The sequence below is a fragment of the Ranitomeya imitator genome, chromosome 5 (genome assembly GCF_032444005.1).
Source record: "Ranitomeya imitator isolate aRanImi1 chromosome 5, aRanImi1.pri, whole genome shotgun sequence".
Classification (NCBI taxonomy): domain Eukaryota; kingdom Metazoa; phylum Chordata; class Amphibia; order Anura; family Dendrobatidae; genus Ranitomeya; species Ranitomeya imitator.
In genome coordinates, this window is record NC_091286.1 from 515319247 (window position 1) to 515334292 (window position 15046).

The following is a 15046-nucleotide window of genomic DNA, read 5'->3' on the forward strand; positions in this document are numbered from 1 at the left end:
TAGTGTATATGGACTTTTCAAAAGCTTTTGATACGGTGCCACACAAAAGGTTGATACATAAAATGAGAATAATGGGGATAGGGGAAAATATGTGTAAGTGGGTTAAGAGCTGGCTCAGGGATAGGAAACAAAGGGTGGCTATTAATGGAGCACACACGGACTGGGTCGTGGTTAGCAGTGGGGTACCACAGGGGTCAGTATTAGGCCCTCTTCTTTTTAACATATTTATTAATGATCTTGTAGGGGGCATACAGAGTAGAATTTCAATATTTGCAGATGACACTAAACTCTGCAGGGTAATCAATACAGAGGAGGACAATTTTATATTACAGGATGATTTATGTAAACTAGAAGCTTGGGCTGATAAATGGCAAATGAGCTTTAATGGGGATAAATGTAAGGTCATGCCATTGGGTAGAAGTAATAAGATGTATAATTATGTGCTTAATTCTAAAACTCTGGGCAAAACCGTCAATGAAAAAGACCTGGGAGTATGGGTGGATGACAAACTCACATTCAGTGGCCAGTGTCAGGCAGCTGCTACAAAGGCAAATAAAATAATGGGCTGCATTAAGGCTATGTGCACGCATTCAGGTTTTTTCGCTTTTCTTTTGTGTTTTTTCGCAGTAACAACGCTATATAAACGCATTAAAAATGCATACATTATGCATCCTATCATTTAGAATGCATTCTGCATGTTTTGTGCACATGATGCGTTTTTTTCCACGAAAAAAACGCATCGCGGTAAAAAGAAAAGCAGCATGTTCATTAATTTTGCGGATTTTCTGCATTTTTCCCGCTATTCTATGCACTTGGGAAAAAAGCACAAAAAAACGCGTCAAAAACGCGTCAAAAACGCGTCAAAAATGCGTGAAAAAAACGCATGCGAATTTCTGGCTGAAATGTCCGGTTTTTGTCAGGAAAATTTCTGCAAGAAATCCTGACCTGTGCACATACCCTAAAAGAGGCATAGATGCTCATGAGGAGAACATAATTTTACCTCTATACAAGTCACTAGTTCGACCACACTTAGAATACTGTGCACAGTTCTGGTCTCCGGTGTATAAGAAAGACATAGCTGAACTGGAGCGGGGGGAAGAGAAGAGCGACCAAGGTTATTAGAGGACTGGGGGGTCTGCAATACCAAGATAGGTTATTCCTAAACTGTATTTCCCTAGAAATAAGGACACGGCTTTAGTTTCGTTCTTTCGCACTTCACATATATTCTGGTTTTGCAGTCATCTGGTCAGACACATGATGCTTGAACTGTGACAAAGCTGCCACTTTGTGGGCATCAAATCTGTTAACATTTGCTTTCATTTCCTTTTCCTGTGGTAAATGTGCCTCCAGTAGATGCTGAGGCAGGGCTTTCATTGTAGATGTCCCCGACTGTTAAGTGCTGCTTCAGAGTAAGTAAAAATAAGAACAAGAGGTATGTCTGGTGGATGAGAGTGTGATATAACATTGATTACCTATATATCTGTGCAGAGGAGGCCCTTGTGCAAAACAGTATATGGGCCGTTTGCAGTCCAATACCTCATTGTAAGGGCTCGTGCACATGGCTGTATTTTTAAGTACGAATACGACCTGAAGAAACATCGGATCACACTCGGACCAATGATTTATGGAGCAGCACACATGTTATTATTATTAGTTATATAAGGAAATTATCACAGCAAGCTGGATTTGCATTCAATATTCGCATCTCACTCGGCCAGTGAGTCCATACAAAAAATTGGTCTGCACTTGGATGACTTCTGAGTGCAGTCCGATTATCATGAATTGACAGAATGGAGAAGATGGAGACATTTTTTTCTTGATCTTCTCCTCATCTCAGAAAATTGGATCACACTGTTTGATGAGAGTGTGAGTAGCATAATCGGCCAGACTGAGAGACAATACTGTTGTGTGACCCCGGCCGAATGCACAGTTCCATCTGCTTTGGAGTAGAAGTGTAGAAGTACTGATGAAATACTGATCAATAATACTGATGTGTGAATAAAGCCTTAGGCCAAGTTTAGAGAGAAGAATACGGACTACAATGCCCAGACTGACCGGGTCTCCTGAGCCAGACTTACAACCTTCTATATGCCATCTGCACCAGGCCTCAGGAATACTATACAATGCCTCCATGTCACACACTGTCTGTAACATATATAAACCTATATTACACGGGTGTGCTCCTGATCTATGATTTAATCAGCGATAACTTTTATTGCCAGGCCAGCCATCATCATATGCTGTGCAGCACGGAGGGCTTCTCCATCTCTATGTATTCCGGTCAATTAAAGCTGCAGAATATAATGTAGGGAACCGATTACTCCAATCACTAGAGAATAGTCAACATCAATTACATATGAACTTCATTGCCTAGAATATCTTTATGGCACTCTTATCAGCGTGTAAACTGACAGAGCATGGTCACTGAGAGCCCAGCACAAAAGACAAAACCAAAATGGATTTAAAGGGGTATTCCATCTCAGATGTTTGCGGCATGACCACACAATATGACATGTGTCCACGTAATGTGGAGCCGTGTGTGATTGAAAAGGTTGAAAGAAATGCACATCTCATCTGTAGAAAATGAAATAAGAAATACCAACCATGATAACACCATGCTGTTAGAAACTAAAGTCAGCAGGATAGTTAGTAAACAGTGAAACAATTTACAGGACCTAGGTCAAAGAGCCAAGTCTGTATCCCATGGCTGCCGGGTGGGAGACCTCCAGCCTGCCTGCTTCCTGCTGACATACCTGGCTTCTCTTTGGATTAGCTGGTCTGGTGCTCAGTTGAGAGGTCATCATGGTGCAGTGGTGATGTCACGCCAGGACTTCTACTCAAAAGAGATGATAACAATGGAAGTTACAAAGTGGTTTGGGGAACCCTCTGACCGGTAGCCACAGAATACTGAAGAGCATGCTTGACCCCCTGACCGGTAGCCATAGAATACTGACGGGCCTGCTTGACCCCTTGACCGGTAGCCATAGAATACTGATGAGCATGCTTTACCCCCTGACTGATAGCCATAGAATACAGATGGGCCTGCGTGACCCCTTGACCAGTAGCCACAGAATACTGATGAGCCTGCTTGACCCCCTGACCGGTAGCCATAGAATACTGACGAGCATGCTTGACCCCCTGACCGGTAGCCATAGAATACTCATGAGCCTGCTTGACCCCCTGACCGGTAGCCATAGAATACTGACGAGCCTGCTTGACTCCCTGATCGGTAGCCATAGAATACTGGTGAGCCTGCTTGACTCCCTGATCGGTAGCCATAGAATACTGACGAGCCTGCTTGACCCCCTGACCGGTAGCCATAGAATACTGGTGAGCCTGCTTGACCCCCTGACCGGTAGCCATAGGATACTGATGAGCCTGCTTGACCCCCTGACCGATAGCCATAAAATACTGACGAGCCTGCTTGACCCCCTGACCGGTAGCCATAGAATACTGGTGAGCCTGCTTGACCCCCTGACCGGTAGCCATAGAATACTGACGAGCCTGCTTGACCCCCTGACCGGTAGCCATAGAATACTGATGAGCCTGCTTGACCCCCTGACCGGTAGCCATAGAATACTGACGAGCCTGCTTGACCCCCTGACCGGTAGCCATAGAATACTGACGAGCCTGCTTGACTCCCTGACTGGTAGCCATAGAATACTGACAAGCCTGCTTGACCCCCTGACCGGTAGCCATAGAATACTGATGAGCCTGCTTGACCCCCTGACTGGTAGCCATAGAATACTGACGAGCCTGCTTGACCCCCTGACAGGTAGCCATAGAATACTGACGAGCCTGCTTGACCCTCTGACCGGTAGCCATAGAATACTGACGAGCCTGCTTGACCCCCTGACCGGTAGCCATAGAGTACTGACGAGCCTGCTTGACCCCCTGACCGGTAGCCATAGAATACTGACGAGCCTGCTTGACCCCCTGACCGGTAGCCATAGAATACTGGTGAGCCTGCTTGACCCCCTGACCGGTAGCCATAGAATACTGACGAGCCTGCTTGACCCCCTGACCGGTAGCCATAGAATACTGATGAGCCTGCTTGACCCCCTGGCCAGTAGCCATAGAATACTGACGAGCCTGCTTGACCAGGGTCTTATCAATTTATTTGCTCATATCTAGTAGTTAGTTAGTCCAGACTGTATTCCCTAATGAACACAATGTTACTAAATAATGTCTGGCCTTTCCTGGCAATGTTTCTTCTCTGAGAGCGTTAATAATAATCATTTTTATTTCTATAGCGCCAACATATTCCACAGAACTTTACAATTTCAGAGGCGACTTGTACAGATGTTAAAGACATTACAGCATAAGACATAACTCAGATACCAAAAGGAGTGAGAGCCCTGCTCACAAGTTTACAATCTATGAGCAGTAAAGCAGTATTCAGTCTCAAACATCCTATCCCAATATGTAGTAGGTGTAATAATCATAATAATAAAATTAGCAAATACCTAAGATTAAAAATGTAGTATAGTTTTTCTAATTCGCCATGTTACATACCCTACGTACAGGGCATTGCTGTAGTTTAGGTATCCATGGTTACAACCACTTAACAGCTGACTAACTATCACTCTATGATTGGCCATAACCATGGATACCTAAGCTACTGCAATGCCCTGCACATGGGGTAAGCGACATTGTGAATGAGGAGAACTATACTACTGTTCTAATTGGAGGTATTTGCTATTATTATTATTACTACATCTACTACATATCTGGGATAGGATCTTTGAGATAGCAATACCCATCAGTCTGTACTTATACAGTTCCACACATCGTGTACACTACGCACGTGTCTGATCAGGCATGGAAGTGAGTGGCATCGGATAGCCCCTTCAAATAAGTCCGCTGCTGTTATATAATTTGACAGCCACACCATGTTCTCCCCAAAAAAACACCACAAAAAAAGTTTTGTATCATGTAACTATTTTGCAAAGTAGCAAAACAATATTTTAATGAGAGAGGCATGTGAAGCTGATTCAAACTTTCTAGCAAATTAAAATTTGCAGCTGAACACAGGAAAGCTAAAAAATGTCTACCATTAATTTGCAGAGAAGAGGACTTGAACTCTAGTGCCACTTCTTGGAAGTAGCAATCCTACAAGTCAATATTGACTCTTTAACGAGCCTTGCCACATGACTTAGGATAAACGCCAAATCAGAATCTCAGTTTGCAGACTCGGTGTTTCATGCATATTTTTCCCAGAGGAGCATGCCTGGCGTATAAGGCTCCTCACTCGATATGCCAGACCTGGCTTGTCACTTTCTACAAGGAGAAACCTTACCCCTTAGATCCCAGTCTAAAGCCTCTCACCTAATCAACTCAGATCTCATAATCTGCACTGACGAGAGGCAACATCCCGAGACACTTTGTCTGCAAATTGAGATTCTGATTTGGCGTTTATCCTAAGTCATGTGGCAATGCTCATTAAAGGGTCATTATTGGCTTTTAGCATTGCTACTTCCAATAGGTGGCACTAGAGTTCAAGTCCTCTTCCTCTCTGAAGAGTCAATTTGCATATTTAAGAGGCATATAAGTCTCCTCACTCTGACATGCCAGGCATGTCACAAGGGCCGTATTTGCCACTAGGCAATTGAGGGCATGTGCCTAGGGCACCAGGCTATGGGGGGGGGCAGCACCAGAGCAAGTTTTTTTTTTTTAAGTCCGGTGTCGACCGCCCGCCTGGGCGCGATGATGTGTTTAGTGTGCACCCTCTGCCTGAACAGTCACTGCAGAAACCTGGAAGACACAGTGATGCGCGGCGGTGGAATGGGGACAGGTGTCACATAGCTCGCCGGTGTCCTCGCATGCTCAGGACGCCGGCACCTGGCCAGGTGAGTATGCCTTTTTTTTTTATCGCAGTAGCATATGGGGCATATTATTCTATGGAGCATCTTATGGGGCCATCAACCTTTATGGAGCAGCAAATGGGGCATATTATTCTATGGAGCATCTTATGGGGCCATCAACCTTTATGGAGCAGCATATGGGGCATATAATTCTATGAAGCATCTTATAGGGCCATCAACCTTTATGGACCAATATGTGGGGCATATTATTCTATGGAGCATCTTATGGGGCCATCAACCTTTATGGACCAATATATGGGGCATATTATTCTATGAAGCATCTTATAGGGCCATCAACCTTTATGGACCAATATATGGGGCATAATATTCTATGGAGCATCTTATGGGGCCATTATTAACCTCTGTGCAGCATCATATGGGTTAAAAAAATCCAACTTATCACATGGTAGAAAAATCCAAAAAATCAATCAAGACAAGGATATAATCACATAAAATAATATTTATTAAATTCCACATAAAAAATTACAAAGTAAAATAAATAAATACCAATATATATGTAACCAATTATAGCTACGTGCCCCTATTCAACTGGCTAATATAGTCTGGATCTCCACAAGGTCACCACTGAGACCTACTACCTACTGCAGATACTAACAAACTTATAAAAAAATCTAATATATATGTGAAAAAACACAAAATTGGCTAAAGAATTAATATAAAAAAGTGCAATGTGCCTGAAGTGCCGCAATGTGCATATAATGTGGCAAATATAATTGCAATGTCTTGCATGAGAAACTAAGGTGCTGTTTATAAAGTGCAAATGCAGGGAGGGTAGGTAAAAGTCGGAAAACACTTACTTTGATCGATTGTATATAAACCACTGTGGGTAGCCAGGACAATCGGGGGCACCCCGACGCGCGTTTCGGACGCACTGTTCCTTCGTCTGGGGGTGTCATATTATTCTATGGAGCATCTTATGGGGCCATCAACCTTTATGGAGCAGCAAATGGGGCATATTATTCTATGGAGCATCTTATGGGGCCATCAACCTTTATGGAGCAGCATATGGGGCATATAATTCTATGAAGCATCTTATAGGGCCATCAACCTTTATGGACCAATATGTGGGGCATATTATTCTATGGAGCATCTTATGGGGCCATCAACCTTTATGGACCAATATATGGGGCATATTATTCTATGGAGCATCTTATGGGGCCTGTTATGCTGTGCTATCAGGCAACACAGTGTGCAGTAATCAACGCACATACAGTGATATGGCAATAACCCAAAAACAATAGAACAAGCTCTGAGACGTGGAATCTCTGCAGACTGCAATACCTGAACCTATCCTCACACAACTAAAAGCAGCAGTGGATTGCGCCTAACACTACCTATGCAACTCGGCACTGCCTGAGGAGCTGACTAGCCTGAAGATAGAAATACAAGCCTGACTTGCCTCAGAGAAATACCCCAAAGGAATAGGCAGCCCCCCACATATAATGACTGTTAGCAAGATGAAAAGACAAAACGTAGGAATGAAATAGATTCAGCAAAGTGAGGCCCGATATTCTAGACAGAGCGAGGATAGCAAAGAGAACTATGCAGTCTACAAAAAACCCTAAAGCAGAACCACGCAAAGGGGGGCAAAAAGACCCACCGTGCCGAACTAACGGCACGGCGGTGCACCCTTTGCGTCTCAGAGCTTCCAGCAAAAGAGAAAAGCACAGCTGGACAGAAAAAACGGAAACAAAAACAAAGTAACACTTATCTAGCAGAGCAGCAGGCCACAGGAAAGATGCAGTAGCTCAGATCCAACACTGGAACATTGACAAGGAGCAAGGAAGACAGACTCAGGTGGAGTTAAATAGCAAGGCAGCCAACGAGCTCACCAAAACACCTGAGGGAGGAAGCCCAGAGGCTGCAATACCACTTGTGACCACAGGAGTGAATTCAGCCACAGAATTCACAACAGTACCCCCCCCCTTGAGGAGGGGTCACTGAACCCTCACCAGAACCCCCAGGCCGACCAGGATGAGCCACATGAAAGGCACGAACAAGATCTGGGGCATGGACATCAGAGGCAAAAACCCAGGAATTATCCTCCTGAGCATAACCCTTCCATTTGACCAGATACTGGAGTTTCCGTCTAGAGACACGAGAATCCAAAATTTTCTCCACAATATACTCCAATTCCCCCTCCACCAAAACAGGGGCAGGAGGCTCCACAGATGGAACCATAGGTGCCACGTATCTTCTCAACAACGACCTATGGAATACATTATGTATGGAAAAGGAGTCTGGGAGGGTCAGACGAAAAGACACCGGATTGAGAATCTCAGAAATCCTATACGGACCAATAAAACGAGGTTTAAATTTAGGAGAGGAAACCTTCATAGGAATATGACGAGAAGATAACCAAACCAGATCCCCAACACGAAGTCGGGGACCCACACGGCGTCTACGATTAGCGAAAAGCTGAGCCTTCTCCTGGGACAAGGTCAAATTGTCCACTACCTGAGTCCAGATCTGCTGCAACCTGTCCACCACAGAATCCACACCAGGACAGTCCGAAGACTCAACCTGTCCTGAAGAGAAACGAGGATGGAACCCAGAATTGCAGAAAAATGGAGAGACCAAGGTAGCCGAGCTGGCCCGATTATTAAGGGCGAACTCAGCCAACGGCAAAAATGACACCCAATCATCCTGGTCAGCAGAAACAAAACATCTCAGATATGTTTCCAAGGTCTGATTGGTTCGTTTGGTCTGGCCATTAGTCTGAGGATGGAAGGCCGAGGAAAAAGACAGGTCAATGCCCATCCTACCACAAAAGGCTCGCCAGAACCTCGAGACAAACTGGGAACCTCTGTCAGAAACAATATTCTCAGGAATGCCATGCAAACGAACCACATGCTGGAAGAACAAAGGCACCAAATCAGAGGAGGAAGGCAATTTAACCAAGGGCACCAGATGGACCATTTTAGAAAAGCGATCACAGACCAACCAAATGACCGACATCTTTTGAGAAACGGGAAGGTCAGAAATGAAATCCATCGAAATATGTGTCCAAGGCCTCTTCGGGACCGGCAAGGGCAAAAGCAACCCACTGGCACGTGAACAGCAGGGCTTAGCCCTAGCACAAATCCCACAGGACTGCACAAAAGCACGCACATCCCGTGACAGAGATGGCCACCAGAAGGATCTAGCCACTAACTCTCTGGTACCAAAGATTCCTGGATGACCAGCCAGCACCGAACAATGAAGTTCAGAGATAACTTTACTAGTCCACCTATCAGGGACGAACAGTTTCTCGGCCGGACAACGATCAGGTTTATTAGCCTGAAATTTCTGCAATTTCTCCGCAAATCAGGAGAGATGGCAGACACAATGACTCCTTCCTTGAGGATACTCGCCGGCTCAGATAACCCCGGAGAGTCGGGCACAAAACTCCTAGACAGAGCATCCGCCTTCACATTTTTAGAGCCCGGAAGGTACGAAATCACAAAATCAAAACGAGCAAAAAATAACGACCAACGGGCCTGTCTAGGATTCAAGCGCTTGGCAGACTCGAGATAAGTAAGATTCTTATGATCAGTCAATACCACCACGCGATGCTTAGCTCCCTCAAGCCAATGACGCCACTCCTCGAATGCCCACTTCATGGCCAGCAACTCTCGGTTGCCCACATCATAATTACGCTCAGCAGCAGAAAATTTCCTGGAAAAGAAAGCACATGGTTTCAACACTGAGCAACCAGAACCTCTCTGTGACAAAACCGCCCCTGCTCCAATCTCAGAAGCATCAACCTCGACCTGGAACGGAAGAGAAACATCTGGTTGACACAACACAGTGGCACAGCAAAAACGACGCTTCAACTCCTGAAAAGCTTCCACGGCAGCAGAAGACCAATTAACCAAATCAGCACCCTTCTTGGTCAAATCGGTCAATGGTCTGGCAATGCTAGAAAAATTACAGATGAAGCGACGATAAAAATTAGCAAAGCCCAGGAATTTCTGCAGACTTTTCAGAGATGTCGGCTGAGTCCAATCCTGGATGGCCTGGACCTTAACCGGATCCATCTCGATAGTAGAAGGGGAAAAGATGAACCCCAAAAATGAAACTTTCTGCACACCGAAGAGACACTTTGATCCCTTCACGAACAAGGAATTAGAATGGTTTTCCAGGTACTGCGTGCTGACTTGCTTCACATGAGACTCCCAATCATCAGAGAAGGTCAAAATGTCATCCAAGTAAACAATCAGGAATTTATCCAGATACTCACGGAAAATGTCATGCATAAAAGACTGAAAAACAGATGGAGCATTGGCAAGTCCGAACGGCATCACCAGATACTCAAAATGACCCTCGGGCGTATTAAATGCCGTTTTCCATTCATCTCCCTGCCTGATTCTCACCAGATTATACGCACCACGAAGATCAATCTTAGTAAACCAACTAGCCCCCTTAATCCGAGCAAACAAGTCAGATATCAATGGCAAGGGATACTGAAACTTAACAGTGATCTTATTAAGAAGGCGGTAATCAATACACGGTCTTAGCGAACCATCCTTTTTGGCTACAAAAAAAAACCCTGCTCCCAATGGTGATGACGATGGGCGAATATGTCCCTTCTCCAGGGATTCTTTCACATAACTGCGCATAGCGGTGTGTTCAGGCACGGACAAATTAAATAAACGACCCTTAGGGAATTTACTACCAGGAACCAAATTGATAGCACAATCACAATTCCTATGCGGAGGTAGGGCATCAGACTTGGGCTCTTCAAATACATCCTGAAAGTCAGACAAGAACTCTGGGATGTCAGAAGGAATGGAAGACGAAATAGACAAAAATGGAACATCACCATGTACTCCCTGACAACCCCAGCTGGTTACCGACATAGAGTTCCAATCTAATACTGGATTATGGGTTTGTAGCCATGGCAACCCCAACACGACTACATCATGCAGATTATGCAGTACCAGAAAGCGAATAACTTCCTGATGTGCAGGAGCCATGCACATGGTCAGCTGGGCCCAGTACTGAGGCTTATTCTTGGCCAAAGGTGTAGCATCAATTCCTCTCAACGGAATAGGACACCGCAAAGGCTCCAAGAAAAATCCACAACGTTTAGCATAATCCAAATCCATCAGATTCAGGGCAGCGCCTGAATCCACAAACGCCATGACAGAATACGATGACAAAGAGCATATCAAGGTAATGGACAGAAGGAATTTGGACTGTACAGTACCAATGACGGCAGAGCTATCGAACCGCCTAGTGCGCTTAGGACAATTAGAAATAGCATGAGTGGAATCACCACAGTAGAAACACAGCCTGTTCAGACGTCTGTGTTCTTGCCGTTCAACTTTAGTCATAGTCCTGTCGCACTGCATAGGCTCAGGTTTACTCTCAGACAATACCGCCAGATGGTGCACAGATTTACGCTCGCGCAAGCGACGACCGATCTGAATGGCCAAGGACATAGACTCATTCAAACCAGCAGGCATAGGAAATCCCACCATGACATCCTTAAGAGCTTCAGAGAGACCCTTTCTGAACCAAGCCGCCAGTGCAGATTCATTCCACAGAGTGAGTACTGACCACTTCCTAAATTTCTGACAATATACTTCTACATCATCCTGACCCTGGCATAAAGCCAGCAAATTTTTCTCAGCCTGATCCACTGAATTAGGCTCATCGTAAAGCAATCCAAGCGCCTGGAAAAACGCATCAACATTACTCAATGCAGGGTCTCCTGGCGCAAGTGAAAACGCCCAGTCCTGTGGGTCGCCGCGCAAAAAAGAAATAATAATCAAAACCTGTTGAATAGGATTACCAGAAGAATGAGGTTTCAAGGCCAGAAATAGCTTACAATTATTTTTGAAGCTCAGGAACTTAGTTCTGTCACCAAAAAACAAATCAGGAATAGGAATTCTTGGTTCTAGCATAGATTTCTGATCAATTGTATCTTGAATCTTTTGTACATTTATACCGAGATTATCCATTGAGGAGCACAGAGCCTGAATATCCATGTCCACAGCTGTGTCCTGAAGCACTCTAATGTCTAGGGGAAAAAAAAAAATAAAAAAAATGAAGACAGAGCTGAGGAAAAAAAAATGATGTCAGGACTTCTTTTTTCCCTCTATTGAGAATCATTGGTTTGGCTCCTTGTACTGTTATGCTGTGCTATCAGGCAACACAGTGTGCAGTAATCAACGCACATACAGTGATATGGCAATAACCCAAAAACAATAGAACAAGCTCTGAGACGTGGAATCTCTGCAGACTGCAATACCTGAACCTATCCTCACACAACTAAAAGCAGCAGTGGATTGCGCCTAACACTACCTATGCAACTCGGCACTGCCTGAGGAGCTGACTAGCCTGAAGATAGAAATACAAGCCTGACTTGCCTCAGAGAAATACCCCAAAGGAATAGGCAGCCCCCCACATATAATGACTGTTAGCAAGATGAAAAGACAAAACGTAGGAATGAAATAGATTCAGCAAAGTGAGGCCCGATATTCTAGACAGAGCGAGGATAGCAAAGAGAACTATGCAGTCTACAAAAAACCCTAAAGCAGAACCACGCAAAGGGGGGCAAAAAGACCCACCGTGCCGAACTAACGGCACGGCGGTGCACCCTTTGCGTCTCAGAGCTTCCAGCAAAAGAGAAAAGCACAGCTGGACAGAAAAAACGGAAACAAAAACAAAGTAACACTTATCTAGCAGAGCAGCAGGCCACAGGAAAGATGCAGTAGCTCAGATCCAACACTGGAACATTGACAAGGAGCAAGGAAGACAGACTCAGGTGGAGTTAAATAGCAAGGCAGCCAACGAGCTCACCAAAACACCTGAGGGAGGAAGCCCAGAGGCTGCAATACCACTTGTGACCACAGGAGTGAATTCAGCCACAGAATTCACAACAGGGGCCATTATTGTGTATTTTGGGTATTTTGTATGGAGCATCTTATGGGGCTCCTGATTCAATATGGATATTCAAAAACACTTAACCTACTGATGTCTCTATTAATTTTACTTTTATTGGTATCTATTTTTATTTTTGAAATTTACCAGTAGCTGCTGCATTTCCCACCCTAGCCTTCTACTCGAGTGAAATCACATATGTCCTTGGGAAGGGGGCGCCAAACTGAATTCTTGCCCCGGGTGCCAGAAACCCTAGATACACCTCTGCCGGTATGCTACTGCGAGCGGTGATTACCGGGGCCGGTGGAGGGACGTCTGTGCACAAGTAGTGAGGCAGGGACTGAGGGTGTGCACAGAGAGACAGTGGAGACCCGGAGACTGCCCGTCTCAGTCTACGCCATAGCCTGGAGCCCTCATTATCATAGGAATATGTCAGGTAATGAATTGTTTTTCTAAAGCTTTAGTTTTAGGTCAGAGTGGGATGGTTAGAGACGAGCTAGCAAGGTGCAGGGACGGGTAGTGATGGCTACTTGCGGACATGTGCGGCACTTGCGGTTTTGCACTTGCGGTGAGACAAAAAACACTGCCAGCAGCGTTTTTTTCCACTGCTGCAAGTACCGCATTTGCCGGATCGCGACAAAACCACAAGTGCAGCACATGTTCGCAAGTCCCATAGGGAATGAATGAGGCCGAACGCAGTGTTGCCGTAAGTGATCCGTTACATGGCAGATGCAGAAAAACTGATGGATCTGCTGCAAAAGGCGACTTTCACATCAGCGATTTTTGCAAAAGTCACTGCCGATAGTGTCATACTCACCAAAGGGGGAGGCAGCGCTAAAAGTGCCTAGGGCAGCAGAAACTCTAAATACGGCCCTGCATGTCACTCTCCACAAGGGGAAACCTTTACCCATTAGATCATTATAATTAATTAATCATATGTATTTCTCAAATTTATCATTATGAGATTTAAAGTTCAAAATGTGCTGAGCTGATTGTACATAGTTGTTGGAGCTCCACACCCCCGGCATAGACATAGATGTAAAAGATAACATGGAGGGTACATGGGAGTGTGCAGCATGCAGTCTCATGACCCTGGTATTGTCGAAGCCTCCTGGGAAAGAGGGAGATACCTCCGCTGACACTCTTACAGCCCCTTACCTTTCTCTCCCAGCGCGGCCACCCGAACCCATTCTCCCAATTAAGACAGAGACAAGAGTTTCTTTGGAATTATGTAGGCCACAGCAGCCTGTTTATTAAACAAAACAACAGTTAACAATTAATGTAAAAGCATACATTTCAAAACTAGGGGAAGTCCTTGGAGCCCAAAAGAATCTGGTGATTTTAACCATACCGCGAACATAACTCAAACCATATTTTACTCCCAGCCGTTGTAAGCCTGGCTCGGGAGCACCAAAAACCCCACAAGAGGGTGCACTGTTCGCGGTAAAAACGTGAGATCCGACCACCCCTGCCGGAACTCCCCACCACCAATCACCAGATCCGAAACATAATAAACTTCAAAACAGAGGAGCCATATACCTATGGACCCCCCAAACCAATTTCCACCAACTCCAAGAACTCCCCCCAACCGCCCCGGCCGCAATGACCCGAAAAGAACCATATGAATACTATAACTACCCGCTCACCGCGAGTAATGTAACCCCACAGAACCACAAACCAAAAAGGGCGGGAGGGAGGGATGCTTCCAGTGCTGGTGAGCGGGAACTGACCGGCCCCCGCCCCCTGACACTTCCCTAACCCTCTCTTCCACTAGCCCCCCCGCCCCCTAGTACTGTTAACCCTTTCAGCCCCACCCCCTCCTCTCCAACCCATTGTCATGCTGGCCTCCGCTTAGCCTTGGGGGGGAGGGGGCGGCTCGCTCCGGCCTGTCCTTGACCCTGGTATTGTCGAAGCCTCCTGGGAAAGAGGGAGATACCTCCGCTGACACTCTTACAGCCCCTTACCTTTCTCTCCCAGCGCGACCACCCGAACCCATTCTCCCAATTAAGACAGAGACAAGAGTTTCTTTGGAATTATGTAGGCCACAGCAGCCTGTTTATTAAACAAAACAACAGTTAACAATTAATGTAAAAGCATACATTTCAAAACTTAGGGGAAGTCCTTGGAGCCCAAAAGAATCTGGTGATTTTAACCATACCGCGAACATAACTCAAACCATATTTTACTCCCAGCCGTTGTAAGCCTGGCTCGGGAGCACCAAAAACCCCACAAGAGGGTTCACTGTTCGCGGTAAAAACGTGAGATCCGACCACCCCTGCCGGAACTCCCCA